The following is a 16,160-nucleotide window of genomic DNA, read 5'->3' on the forward strand; positions in this document are numbered from 1 at the left end:
ACCATGAACTTTAGACGATAATTGTATGTATTATAAAAGATACTGACTCGATTGATCAGTGATTTTGATAAACGGCCAAAAACCACAAATTCTGAAAAGTTCTCTTAAACTCTTCAAAACGCTATTTAAAGTTTATTTGTGGATTTTATTTCAAGTAAATTTTCTTTTTGAGTCACTCGTAAAGTAATGATTTTTTCTGGGTTGGGATTTTTTAGAAAATACTTTTTTTTAATTAGATTTAAGAAAAAAAATATAAAAAACAAAAATTTACAAAAAATCAAAAGTATACAGAAAAGAAAGATATAAAAAAAATATACAAAATAGAAGAAAAAAATCCAAAAGTATATTCACATTGCTAATAAAAAGTTTACATATTATACAGTTTCTATTTTAATGAGCAAATTGATTTAATGAGCAATTGTATTTTTATGAAAATTGAATATACATGCATTTTGTGTGTGCTTTTACATATTTTCAAATGTTAAACGTTTACAAACACACCTGCTAGAATTAATCATTCATAACTTTGCATGTATAGCAATTTTACACGCGAACTTCACCTTCTAGTTCTTTTCTAAATTCCAATGGCTGTTTTTCTTTAAAGAAACATTCAAAAATAATTTATTGCCGGACATGAAATTTTATATCATAGAGGCGGCATTGTTTATTCAGTCTACATGAGAGTGACTTTTATAAATTAGTGCAAATGCGCCAGTTAATTTTCACGTCTATCACGTGCCATGAGTGGAAATTTAAAACGTTAAGGGAGCGAAACCTTTTAATTTTTTTAACACTCTATAGAAAGGTAATTTTTCTTTGCTAACAAAATAATTACGATAGGATTAATAATGAGTTATTATTAACTATTTTTTCTAGTAAAATATTACTGCTTTAAATCAGTGACTGATTACACAGCCACACAAAAAAAATAAAGTGTTTTGATCTGGGGTCGAGACATATGTATTCCGATGTATTTCGATGCGCTGAATCCGAATACGCCCTCAGAATTTGGCCAATGGGTCCTGGTTTCGCTCTAACTTCAAAAAATACCCTAAAATCGTTAAAATGGTCACTTTTGATTTATCAAAATTGAACCTAACCGCATGTTGATAATTTTCTAAGATCCCTTAATTTAAATAAACTATTCTATAAAAGCTTTTTAATTGAAAATTCCTATAAAACATTAAATCTATCGAACCTAACCTCAAAAACACATCTAAGATTCCAAACAAACAAATTATACTATACACAGCGCAATAAAAAATAGGTAAGCTCATGAAAGTTACAACTTAGGTGTTTCTATGACTGCTGATTACGAATCCGGTGTTAGTTTATCAAAATTCAAAATGGCGGATCCAATATGGCGAACAATATACTTAAAATTTGTTTTGATTGGCTTGAAAATCGTTACTCGGGGGTTTTCGGGGTCGCTGATGACGAATCCCATGTCGGTTTCTAAAAATTCAAAATGGCGGATCCAATATGGCGGTTTTTAATATTTTAACGATTATTTTAAATTTATTACTCGCGGTTTTTCGGGACCTTTGATAACGAATCCTATATCAATTTTTATAATCTTAAAGTCTTACGAATTGTTAGAAAAAATTGTTAGAAAACAATACGTGAGACTTTAAGATTATAAAAATTGATATAGGATTCGTTATCAAAGGTCCCGAAAAACCGCGAGTAATAAATTTAAAATAATCGTTGAAATAATAAAGACCGCCATATTGGATCCGCCATTTTGAATTTTTAGAAACCGACATGGGATTCGTCATCAGCGACCCCGAAAACCCCGAGTAACGATTTTCAAACCAATCCAAACAAATTTTAATTATATTGTTCGCCATATTGGATCCGCCATTTTGAATTTTGATAAACTAACACCGGATTCGTAATCAGCAGTCATAGAAACACCTGAAGTTGTAACTTTCATGAGCTTACATAATTTTTATTGTGCTGTGTATGGTATAATTTGTTTGTTTATAATCTTAGATGTGTTTTTGAGGTTAGGTTCGATAGATTTAATGTTTTATAGGAATTTTCAATTGAAAAGCTTATAGAAAAGTTTATTTAAATTAAGGGATCTTAGGAAATTATCAACATGCGGTTAGATTCAATTTTGATAAATCAAAAGTGACCATTTTAACGATTTTAGGTAGGGTTGTAAAGTTTCATGAAACTTTGGAAAATGAAATGTTTCATGAAAGTTTCAATGCTTCATGAAACATTTCAAAGTTTCAAGTTTTAAGCGGGAAATTTCAAATTCAATGCAAGAAAGTATAATAATTAACGCATATTATTATCGACAAAAACATGAAGTATTATTATTTACTTTAATATCTTTCTTTAATTTTTATAAATAAAATAAATAATTAAAAAATATATTAATAATTTAATTTTAAGTCACTCGTTAGAGGTAATATTTTAGGTAATTTTTAGTTAATATTAACATAACTACTCTCGTGTTTTCGGATGTAAACAAAAAATTTTCATTAAATTGTTTCGAGCTAACCTAAAATTTCTAGAGATTATCTAACCTGAACTGACAACTGCGCATGTGCAAATAAAGCTTAATTATTGGTTCTTCAATGTTTTATGAAATTAATGAAACTTTCGCTTATGAAACATTGAAACTTTCAAATGAAAGTTTCATTGTTTCAATGAAACGTTTCATCACTCACAACCCTAATTTTAGGGTATTTTTTGAGGTTAGGGCGAAACCAGGACCCATTGGCCAAATTCTGAGGGCGGATTCGGATTCAGCGCATCGAAATGCATCGGAATATATATGTCTCGACCCCAGATCAAGACACTTTATTTTTTTTGTGTGGCTGTGTTAATAACACAGCCACACAAAAAAAAAAGTTCTGACCTGGGGGTCTCACTATGTAGACTTTATGTTTTTTGGGTCGCTGAATCCGAATCCGAGGTCCATTTAACCCCATCAGATCAGGATTTTGACATAACCTCAAAAAAACAATATGGCGGACAAATTTTTGAAAAGTTCATAGGATTCGCTTGAAATTCGTTACTCGGGGGTTTTTGGGGTCGCTGATTACGAATTTAAAGTCTGATTTCAAAAATTCAAAATGGCGGATCCAACATGGCGGACACGTTTTGAAAAATTCATCGGATCCCAGGCGGAAAATTCGGACGAACGTCGGAGTTTACAACCGGCTGGGATCCGCGCCCGTACAGACCGCAAGTACCGACGGTCTGTACCGATTCGGATCTGAAAAAGCAACCGGCGCGGTACAGATTATGCTCCGACTGTCGGAACCGTCTTCCCACTATTGTCAGTACTGGCTCGGTACTGGATTTCTTCCGCCGGCGGATCTTATTCTTCTGCGGCGTCGGAAGAATGACGGATATGTTGAGTCTGTACTGGCTCGGTACTGGGGCGGATCCGACTGCGGATCTCGTCATTTATTGTCACATTATAAATTAAATAATTATTACAAGTAATTGCATTATTTTAGAAAATAATTATTAATAAATGAATCTAATCAATATATTAGGTAATTATTTATTGAGACTTTTTTAAAAATTAAATAATTAAAAAAATGCGTTATTAATTAATATTATATATTGTTAATTAACATTAATATTATTGAGAATTAATAAAAAATTATTAATATTAATAATAATATTAATTAATAATATCTCAATAATAATTGAATAATTGTTTCTCAATATAATAATATTAAAGGTAATGATATTAATAATTTTAATTAATATCTCAATAATAATAAATTTATGGTTATTGATATATTATTAATTAATATTGATAATTTATTATTAATTCTCAATAATATTAATGTTAATTAATAATATATAAAATTAATTAATAATATCTTAATAATAATAAATTTATTATTATTGAGATATTAATTAAAATTATTAATATTATTACGTTCAATATTATTATATTGAAAAACAATTATTCAATATATGTATTATATAATAATAAAAATATAACAAGTTTCTTTTTTAACGAAATATTGAAATAGTCCTAAATATACATTCAATAAAGTATTGAAAATATAGCGGTATCATTGACGCGTAGTAATTCTACAAGTTTTATTTCAGCTTGTGACACTTGAGAGTATTTAAGATTTGAGAGTCCCATGCGAGCGTAGCATAGTGGTTAGCGTGCGAGATTTCGGTGCGTAAATATTCGGTTAGGCGTAGGTTCGTACCTCCAAGCGTTAGGATTTTTCAAATGTGTATGTAATAAAAAATTGCGTTTAAGTGTATAAAAAAATGTGTAAAGTGAACTGTCAATGAATTGTCATTAGTATTTATCTTTTGCAATTAATTATTATTTTTTGTATTGATAGGGTAAGTGTGGGTATTCCTGCGAGTGACACAATTATTGCGATTTTTAAAAAATTATTATTTTCATTTTGAAATACACGCCTAATTTTTTCAAAATAATTACAAAAATTATTTTGAATCTTACTTGATAGAATAGCTCATAAAAATGTACATTCCGACAATTATTTATTTATTTATTTAAATTTGAAATATATTATGACAGAATTCTGTGAAATTATCAAATATGGCAGTCATGAATACATATTAAAAACCATTGATATTTCCAATATTCACTATAGTATACACGTTTCAGTGTTACTAATCAAAGAAGTACACTTTATTATTTGAAAAATATATTAATTTACCCATATATTATTGATTTTCAATTAATAATACTTAAAACTATATTAGTAGCAGAATTTTTACTGCATGTTAGTATTATTGCGATTTTTAAATACGTTTACTGCGCAACGCATACTAAACATAACCTCTTTTTTGACAACCAGCGCGCTATGCGACACCTGATTTTCTGCAATAATGCTCGCACAATAATTGGTGTTTCCTTGATAAATGTCACACAATATTAATCGCGAGTCAACAATAATACATGTGTTGACAATTAGTTTTTAATTTACTTTTTTAAATACAAATAAGTAACGAAATTTGATTGAGTTTAATGATTTGGAAAATATAATAATTGAACTTTAATTTGTAATTGAAAAAACTGCATTTTATTTTTTCGTAAACTTAGACGAGTTTCGCAAAGTTAACCTACACTAAAAATTCGCAGAAATACCCACACTTACCCTATTTGTTGAAATTATCATTTGGATCCGACCCGGTTGTCAGTCGGTAGAATGCCAGCGCTCGGCTGGCTATTAAATGAAAAATCCACGGTCGGTAGAGTGCCAGATCCCAGCCGGTTGAATTATACACGGAACGGCTTCTCCCGGCCGGTCAGCGGGCGGTAGAATGCCAGTTCCGAGCCGGTTGCCAGCGCGCTCCTGGCCTAGTCACTATTCGGTAGAATGCCCGTTCACATTCGGTTGGCAGGCGGTTCCGAGCCAGTACAGTTACACCGGCGTCAGTACGGGCTAGGATCCGCGCCGGTTGGAAATTTCCGCCTGGGATTCGCTTGAAATTCGTTACTCTGGGGTTTTTGGGGTCGCTGATTACGAATCTGATGTCAGATTTCAAAAATTCAAAATGGCGGATCCAATATGTCTGTGTCAGCCATATTGGATCCGCCATTTTGAATTTTGAAAAACCGACATCAGATTCGTAATCAGCGACCCCAAAAACCCCAGAGTAACGAATTTCAAGCGAATCCGATGAATTTGTCAAAAACGTGTCCGCCATGTTGGTTTTTTGAGGTTATGTCAAAATCCTGATCTGATGGTGTTAAATGGACCTCGGATTCGGATTCAGCGACCCAAAAAACATAAAGTCTACATAGTGAGACCCCCAGGTCAGAACTTTTTTTTTGTGTGGCTGTGCATCATTAGTTACATACTCTCTAATTGTAAATGAACCGACAAAAAGTCGTCCACCAAATGATTTAGTAAAAAAACTTTACTAGCAATTAGTGTCAATTCATTATTTGTTAGCAGAATTTCTCCTGGGAAAAATTGTAATTGTTGTTAATTGAAATAAATATGTCAATTTTAATAAATTTTATTTGATATACTAAGAAATGAAACTCTTTTTTTCAATTTGAGTGAACATTTTCTAATTATAAATTGAATTTATAATTTGTTTTGCAGAAACTGGAACATTCGAGACTTGATTGCGATAAACGAATCTGACAGATTGCTAACAAGGAAGATGGAAGTCTCAACAGAGCATTGAATTTTTGGCATAAACATACGCGCGATTCTTGGGTGATTGAATGATTCAACTGGAGACATGAAGCTCAACTACACTTTCCACTCGTGTTCGAAAAACCGTGAGTCAAAACAAAATTTTCCCTCGTTTTACTGCATAAAATAGGAACCCGTGCAGAAAATGCCCCACTTTGCCCTATTTAAAACAGGGTTCTGGTCAGGGCCTGGACAGTTTTCCCTATTAAATTTTTTTTTTTAATAAAGTTTTTAGAATTCCTTTTTGTTGTAGAAGCTATTATCAATGAAAGGCAATCATTATTTTAGTTATTTAATAATTTTTTTATTTTAGGGGTTTGACTAGAATTCCTAGCCAGAACCCCAGGTAGGGTGTTCATTAGATTTTAGATAGGGTACTGATCAGGACCTCGACAGTTTTCCTTGTTTAAATAAAGTGTAAAAAAATTAAATCTCTAAAATTACTTTTAATAAAAAATAATGAACAATTAAAGAATACAATTAAAGAGAGTAATTATACTATCGTTTTAATAATTTTTTTATTTTGTGGGTTTGACCAGAATTTCTGGCCAAAACCCCAAGTGAGGTGTTCACTAGATATTAAATAGGGCTCTGATCAGGGCCTCGACAGTTTCCTCGTTTGAATAAAGTGTAAATGAATTAAGTTTTTTAAATTAGTCCCCATAATAAAATTATAAACAATTGAAGAAATTAATTAAACGGAGTAATTATACTACATTTTTAAGAATTTTTTTATCTTATGGGTTTGACCAGAAATTCTGGCCAAAACCCTAAGTGGGGTGTTCACTAGATATGAAATAGGGCTCTGATCAGGGCCTCGACAGTTTTCCTCGTTTTAAAAGCATGTAAATAAATTAAATTTTTTAAAATTAACTTTTTTAATACAGTTATTTAAGTTAAAAAAGCGTGTTCTTTTAAAACACTTTTTAAAATAATTATGGTAATATATTTAAAAAACGAAAATACATGTAATTTTTTTTCCTTTAAGTACAATATTATAATAAAGTCTATTTATTAATAATAACAACTAAATTATAAATAACGAATAATAATAGTTATTAAATAATTAATGATTATACATTTATTTAAAAATAAAAATTATAAATTTAAAAAATAATAATTAATAAACAATTTTTAACAAATTATACTTAATGAATTTTAATAATTATTAATTTATAGGATGAATTTATCATTTGCTTTGTATATATATTATATTATTTTAATAATAATTATTTTATATTATATTAGCTTAAAGTGAGAAAATGATTCGGAGAGATTGTTAAATTTAACACCTTCAATATTTAATAACTATTTTTTAAACATAATTAATAAATTTGAATAAAATATTTATTAAATAAATATTAATTATTACTTATACATTTGAAAACAAAAATTATAACCTTTATTAATATTATAAAATTAAGGAGGGAGAAAGGAGCGACAACCTCCAAAAGAAAAATGAATTAATCATAAAACCAAAAATTATATTTTTCAAAAATTTTTAAGTTTTTCTATTCTTGAAATTATATTATTTTTATCATTTTCAATTTTAAATTAGTCAAAATGACTATAATACCTCATTATGTTATGTATAAATATGTTGTGTTCATTATGTTTCTAATATAATAATATTTTTAATTACAGTAATTTTATTGTAATTTCTTTTGAATAAAATTAACCTCACAAAATAGGGCAATTTTAAGAAAAACTGACGAGGCCCTGACCAGTTTTTCCCTAAGTAGGGCATTGGTCGGGAACAGCGTCACACAATAGTCGGGCACTGGTCAGTTTCTCTACCCAGAGCCACACCAGAGATCGGGATAACTGTCCAGTACCCTATCAGGCCCACATTTTAATTTCTGCACGGGAATCAATACTCTTCTCTTTTTCTCATTCAATTAAATCCTTGAATTTTTGCGGAAATTAATTTTAAAATTTTAACTGACAATTAAAACAAAAAAAAATCTGCCCGCCCTTCGGGCGGACACATTCTCATCCACGCTTCGCTCGCTAGTTTCAGCGCGCCTCGGGGCGCGCAAATGTCTACAATTGTTGTACATTATTTGGATTCTGGTTCCTGTTTCTTATTATATATAAAAAAATTCCATTAATAATATCTTTCAAAGCAATTAAGCTAAAATATACTGATTCCTCGCCAAAAAATATTTCGCTGTGGTACGAACTCAGTCAACTGAGACTACGTATCAGACACGAAATACATTTTTTGAGCCGCTAAAATATTTATTTGTCTTAAAGTTACTAAGACTTTAAGGTTTACATTCTCATCAAATATGTGTTGATTTGCAGCTAAAATGATATATTAATTTTAATTTTGTGGATAGAGAAAAATTTTATATAAGAAATTACCAATTAATGCTGCAGAAGGAGAGAAATAAATCAATTACAATGCTGCCATGGGACTGCAGCTTGAATCAGACAAAAAAATGCATCTTTAAGCTATTGCAGAAACTCCTTTATAGCTTGTGTGAAGGCGATTTTGACATTTTTGGTATTTTTTTTTCTATCGACAGTCGTATAAACGCACCCTTAACTGAGCAGTTTCTGTGCCTACAGGTTCTTAAGGCCTAAGCAGAATAGAATCTTTAATCGGAACCGCAATTATAACTGTAAGCGTAAGTATGAGTTAGAGAAGGATAAACAATATATCTATCCTTCCCTAACACATTCTTACGCTCACGATTACGGTTCCGGTTAAAGATTCTATTGTGCTTAAGCCTTCATTTGATACTGTGAAGATTTTCTAGCTAGAGAATTTTTTAGAAGTTCGTGACCCGTTTGGCTGCGTAAGACCCAAAAACTTAAAAAAAAAAAAATTCATAACTTTTTTGTTTTTTGTTGTACAAAAAAGTATTTAAAGGAAAAGTTGTTTGTTTTTGCTCAAAATTTAAGGAAAAAAAATAAAAAAATATATTTTTTTGAAAATTGCCAAAAATACAAAATTTTGAAAATTTCAAAATTTTGTATTTTTGTTATTTTTTGACGAAATGAGCTGTCCAACGAACTCAGGCTTCATTTTTATGGACTAAAAAAGTCCCCCAAATTGCAAATCGATTCATAAAAATTTACTCGAGTTATCGTGACGACAAAATTTTCTACAGACAGACAGACAGACAGACACTTCTCTAAAAACCATTTTTTTGGAATCAGGGGGTCATGAAACGTAAAGATTTACCAAAATTAGACATTGCTCAAAATCCCACAAATCCAAGACTTTCTCATTTTTGATGAGAATGTAAAAAGACTTCATACTTTACTAGTTATTAAATTTTTACAGAAAGTATTGAATAAATATTTAAGAAATGTTACGTACTCCTAAGAAGGGTACCTAAGAAGCAAACGAATAAACAATAAAATTTCTATCCTTCAGGATAATGTGCAGCAACATCCCAACAACAATTAAGGTCATTATTAGCTGATAAAAATTGCTATCAATACAGAATAGTATATTGTGCAACAAGTGCAGAAAGAAGCTGTTTTCCGACGATTGCAAAGTTTGCTGCCCTCGCTTCGCTGGGAGCAGCAAACTTTGCACTCGTCGGAAAATCTTCTTTCGTACGTGTTGCACACAGTACTTTGTGCAACACCTGTTTACCGAAAAAAGTAATTTTTATACTTTTCTAATCAATAAATATAGTTTTATGTTGATTATAGTGTATATTATACTGTTTACAGAAAAGTGTGCAGGAAAGTACACTTTCCTGCATACTTTTAAATGTACAGAAATTGACAACTTTGTGCTGCATTTATGTTAAAGAAAAGTAGCTTTTTTCCAGCAGGTGTTGCACAAATTAAATTTAAACGTCCTTTTTCCCAAATTTTGATTGTCTGATAGCGTATGGGTGGACCTGTTACTACTTAAAAGTTACAATGAAATTTTCTATGCTTCAGAAAGTCGTTCAGCAACATCCTAGCAACAATTCAGGCCATTATCAGCTGTTAAAAAATTATTAGAATTGTCTGATAGCGTACGGGTGGACCTGCTACTACTTAAAAGTTATAGTAAATTTTCTATCCTTCAGGATGTTGTTTAGCAGCATTTCAGCAGCAATTCAAATAATTTTTTATCATATTTACGGTTCCGTACACCTACGGTGTACCGACGGAACCCTATTGGTGTGACTCTTGCATACGTAGCCAATTTCGTGCCCCCTCCCCTAGCAGCTAAACTATTTTGTATAAGGGTAAGACTCCGTCAGAAAAATTACAATTTGCATGGGGTCTTCGGATTATTCTGTAATTTGGTGAAGTTGTTATATTTGATAACAAAAATAAGTGTACCAAAGGATTTTAAAAAATTTTTTAAATTGTAAAAGTTAAGCCATTTTGAATTTTTTGATAAGATTTTTTTCAAATGTGAATATTTTCGAAACAATTTAACGGATTTTAATGAAATTTAAATATGTTATACTTAAAATCATGTCCTTTAAGAATTTTTCAAAAGAAAAAAAAAATTTTTGTTTTTTTCAAAAAAAAGTAAAAAAAAATTTTTTGAATCGATTTATTAAGCACGGGACCGATTTTTGAGTATTTTTCAATATATAATAAAATATTCCTTATAATTTCACCTTTCATTTACAAAAAAGAAAACGATGGAGACTTTAATAGTTTTCGAGATATTGCAATTTTTGTGGAAGCGCGACCACGTTTCAGTGCCAGCGCAGTATCTTTTACCCGGGACGCCTCACAGTGGGATTTTTTACACTTTACTCTTCAAAATTGTCTAGAGTCTACAAATTTTATTGGATTTTGATGTTCTTGGTCTTAAATGAAAAGGGATAAAATTTCTAAGAGATCCCTTCAAACCGATTTTTGAATTTTTAATTGTTTATTAATTTTTTTGTTACTCAAATAGATAACTTTGGTCTTTTTTAAAAAAAATTGTTTTGCTCTTTTAGACAAATTTATGTTTATTTAAGTAATGTATGTCTATTTTGTAAAAAAATGATTTGAAAGTTAACAATTATCATTGTTATTAATAATTATATAACCAATAATTTTTTTTGTTTTGCATTTATAAACATTTTCGTCATTTTTTAAACTTTAAATATTTATATCATATGTACATTCTTTCAAAAACTTAAAAAATTTATTAGCTTAAAGAATTACATTTGTTATAAAGAAATTATTAACTTTATAAACAAATAAATGGCTTATTTCTGCAAAAAAATAGAACCTTTTTGAACGAGTTTAACATTTAAAAGCTCTACTTAAATATGGATAACTTGAGTATTGTTACACGCAGAAAAATCCGATTGAAAATTGTGGAGTTCAGCGCTAGTAACTTAGATTTCATTCCCAAACTTGTCCACCTTTGCGGCTCCAGGATAGAAAACAGGGAAATGAATCGTAAAAGGTTTAAAGCATGTCAGTAGGCTTAAAATGTTTTCGTTCTTATGCACACTTATACGCGGAACAAAGCAGACTAAACACATTGATAGGCGCTTCTGGGCGGAGTCCAAGGCAAGTCTAGTGCCGAGTCCCATACTGAATATAATGTGAGCAGATCTTCTAGTGACCTTCATTATTACTTTTATTTGTCAAAATATTTACTTTTATTGGAATATTCAATTTGAAACTAAATATAAAATCGAAAAATGAAACAACTGAAAATATTAGAATACTTTGAATTTTATAAAACTTCTCACTGGGATTTTTATTATTCTTTAGATATTTAAACGTAGAATCTCTTTAAAAATTAAATACAAGTCCTTTGCCATTTTTACTAAAATGATCTGTTTTAAAACGTTTAAAGAAAGAGATTTTATTTATTTATCTACAGATTAAACAAAAATTCCAATGCAAAGATTTTTAAAATTCAAAGTATTCTCTATTTTTTTAAATATTATTTCATTTTAGACTTTACATTTAGTTGCCTAAATTAAACATTACAATAAAATATAATGACAATTAGGCATTGCATAACCGGCTAAAAACAAAATAAACACACACCTAACCTCAAAATGAGATCAAACATTTCACATAGATATTCTTCTGCATTCATTTATATCACTAGAACTTTATTACAAAACTGCACTCACTATTATATTTAAAACTAAAATTTTTATTAATTGAAACAATTAATACACTACGAACTACACCGAGACTTCCGTGTATATCAAAAACGAAGAAACTGAACAAACGCGGGCGCAGGCGCACCACAGAGTTTCGCATTCCTAAAAACTGTTTGGGAATGAATCTAAGGACTCTCGCACAGAACAGTCCCCGTTTAAGTGAACGTTGATACAAAGTTTGTAACAATTGAGTAGCTGAATTAAAATAAATGCAAAAAATAATAATTGTACCTGATTCTTTTCACCTTTGAATTAATTACGGAATTTGATTGCACTTGTTGAAAGAAGACTATTGGCGTTTATTAAGATATTTAGCATTGATCTTCATTGAAAATCGTTACTAAACTTTTTAGGATAGAGAACCAAAATTTAATATTTCTTCCTATGATAATACAAATCATTCAAATTGTTTTATATTCAGTCCGAAATCTGAATTTTCATTTTTCTCCGTGTAATATCAATGATAATTATTAACTTTAAAATCATTTTTTTTACAACGTAGACATAAATTACTTAAATAAACATAAATTTGTCTAAAAAAACAATTTTTTTAAAAAGACCAATTTTATCTATTTGTTAATTAAAATTGTTTTAAAATCAATAAGTAAATTTTTTAAGTTTTTGAAAGAATGTACATATTATGATATAAACATTTTAAGTTTAAAAAATGCTGGAAATGTTAATAAATGCAAAAGAAAATAGATTATTGGTTGTATAATTATTAATAACAATGATAATTGTTAACTTTCAAATCCTTTTTTTACAAAATAGACATACATTACTTAAATAAACATTAATTTGTCTAAAAAAACAATTTTTTTAAAAAAAGACCAAAGTTATCTATTTGTTAATTTGAATTGTTTTTTTTAACAATTTAAATATACTGTATTATGCATTATTATTTGTCAGGTGGTCAGACTAGACTAATTTAAATTGATTTCCATCTTGTGCAATGGAAAAATAAAAATTAAACGGTACTTTTTAACAAAAATATTGTAAATATTGTTAACTTTGAGTAACAAAAAAATAAATAAACAATTAAAAATTCAAAAATCAGTTTAAAGGGATCTCTTAGAAATTTTATCCCCTTTCATTTAAGACCAAGAACATCAAAATCCAATAAAATTTGTAGGCTCTAGACAATTTTGAAGAGTAAAGTGTAAAAAATCCCACTGTGAGGCGTCCCGGGTAAAAGATACTGCGCTGGCACTGAAACGTGGTCGCGCTTCCACAAAAATTGCAATATCTCGAAAACTATTAAAGTCTCCATCGTTTTCTTTTTTGTAAATGAAAGGAGAAATTATAAGGAATATTTTATTATATATTAAAAAATACTCAAAAATCGGTCCCGTGCTTAATAAATCGATTCAAAAAATTATTTTGTTACTTTTTTTTTGAAAAAAACAAAAATTTTTTTTTTCTTTTGAAAAATTCTGAAAGGACATGATTTTAAGTATAACATATTTAAATTTGATTAAAATCCGTTAAATCGTTTCGGAAATATTCACATTTGAAAAAAATTTTTTTTATAAAATTCAAAATGGCGTAACTTTTACAATTTTAAAAATTTTTAAAAATCCTTTGGTACACTTATTTTTGTTATCAAATATAACAACTTCACCAAATTACAGAATAATCCAAAGACCCCATGCAAATTGTAATTTTTCTGACGGAGTCTTACCCATAATTATTATTGTATTATTTGTACAACGGGTTTTGTTTTCGGGTCAAAAATACTATAAAAAATTATTTTTTATCCTACATGCACAAAAATGGTGCTTTTAGATAGCTGACGACAGTCCAATTTATTTAAGATGATTTTTGTGACACGAGTGGAGGTCGAGGGCTCTCTCCTAAAGATTGTCGAGGATCCTTATTTTCTTTTTCAGATAAATAGTTCAATATAGAACATTTAGAAGCAAAGAAAAAATTCTAAATAATCTTTATATTTTTAACTGTATATTTACATATTCAAATTTCACAGCAATGCTACTAAAATAATTATTTAATTAAAATTATAATTCACTGCTGTCAAATTTACTCAAATCGACATTTTCTTAATACTTTAGATTGATTGAAAAAGAATTTTAGAAATACAAATTAAACAAATTTCTAATTACTTTTTGTGTACGAAATTATTATTATAATATATTGTACAAGAATTAAATTAAGTTTGTATCTATGTTTCTTTCTTAAAAAATATTTAGTATTTTTTAAAAGCAAACCATCGGTATTTGGTTTCTTTTTTTGTCAGTTCCACTCCCAGAGAAAAATATTATTTAAACCAAATATATTTTATTTGAGTTAAATAAACGTAGGAATATTTATCTCAGAACGAACTAGACTTATTTTTATTCGCTTTAAATAAAAATTTTATTCGACATAAATAAAACATATATTTGAGCCAAATAAAATTTATTTGAAACAAATAATAAAAAGTCTACTTGGTTCTAAGACAAATATATCTTTTCTCTGGGTGTATATATATATATATACATACAGTTTTTGAATATCTCTTATTATCCTACAATCTCGAATATTGTCATGTTATCAATATATGAATTGTACATAATAACACTATTTTTAACTGCTTGCAATTTTATTTAATTCCGTTTACATATTGTTTATTAACGTATTTGTCATTTAAAAAAAAATTTATTTCTCTCTTTACATTCTTTTTATTTAGTTTACTTTCTATTAATTATTATCTTTACTGCATAATATTTTCTTAATTGAGTTCTATTGTATGTTCCCTTTATTTTATTTTCATTTTCTATATTTACAATTTCAAAAGCATTTTCTCCAAATTTTCTTTTTATTTTATAGGGTCCAAAATATATGTGAAAAAACTTATGAATTTCCGACTTATATAGCTTGTCGGGAACTCAACTACTAATTAACAGAAATTCTAATTTCTTTAATTTGACTCTCCCCTCTTAATCATCAAACTCTCTCCCTCTCTCTCTCTCTTATTATTGGGGAATTGGCTCATTACAAATATTAAACGTTATTAAATCCTTCGTCCAAGTATACAAAAATCAAATTTTGAAGTGCAATTTACTTTCGAGAAAAAAATGTCAGTCACTTGTTGCCTAAAACCCTCGACAATTGGTACAGTTACCCTACTAGTGTACTTTTAGCGGTCGTCCATAAATTACGTAAGACATTTTGGGGGGAGGGGTGGGTCTGCTAAATCTTACGAACCGTAGAAAAAATGGCGCTAATGTATGTAAAAAATCTTACGAAGGGGGGTGGGTGGTCAAATTTTCCAAAAAAGTGACTTACGTAATTTATGGACGGCCCCTTACTGGCTGATCACAAAAAAATTAATTAAGAAAATTTAAAAAAAATAAAAAAACTTTTTTTTTGTTCCAAATGAGTGGAACTTGCACTTGTCCAGTGTTTTTAAATTTATCAAGGAAAATAAATTTAAACGTCATTTTTCCCAAATTTCGATTGTCTGATAGCGTTCAGGTGGACTTGCTACTACTTAAAAATTACAATAAATTTTCTATCCTTCAGGATGTATTTAGAAACATTCTAACAATAAGTCAGGTTATTACGAGCTGATAAAAAATTATTATAATTATGGTAAATTTTAAACGTCCTTTTCCCCAAATTTTGATTGTCTGATAAATAATGTACGGGTGGACCTGCTTCTACTTATAAATTACAGTAAATTTTCTATCCTTCAGGATGTCGTTCGTTCAGCAACATCCCAGCAACAATTCTGGGTATTATCAGGTGGTAAAAAATTATCAGACTTTTTTTTAAGATAGTATTTTAATAATATTTTGGAAAAATTATTATTTGAAAGGCTTTTTCTCGTACAGATCGTAAGGAGGAATGAAAAATTGTACGACCAAGATTAATTGAAAGTGCGTGTGTT

General features: G+C 29.0%; 1 long non-coding RNA gene across 1 annotated transcript in view; it reads left to right on the forward strand.

Moving 5' to 3' along the window:
- Positions 1-16,160, forward strand: part of LOC122504687 — a 49,137-nt gene that overhangs the window by 22,416 nt on the left and 10,561 nt on the right. Inside the window, exon 2 of the long non-coding RNA XR_006301854.1 lies at positions 6,084-6,265. This is a non-coding gene — a long non-coding RNA (uncharacterized LOC122504687). The remainder of the gene's footprint in view (positions 1-6,083; positions 6,266-16,160) is intronic.

This window comes from Leptopilina heterotoma, unplaced genomic scaffold (genome assembly GCF_015476425.1).
Source record: "Leptopilina heterotoma isolate Lh14 unplaced genomic scaffold, ASM1547642v1 Lhet_31, whole genome shotgun sequence".
Classification (NCBI taxonomy): domain Eukaryota; kingdom Metazoa; phylum Arthropoda; class Insecta; order Hymenoptera; family Figitidae; genus Leptopilina; species Leptopilina heterotoma.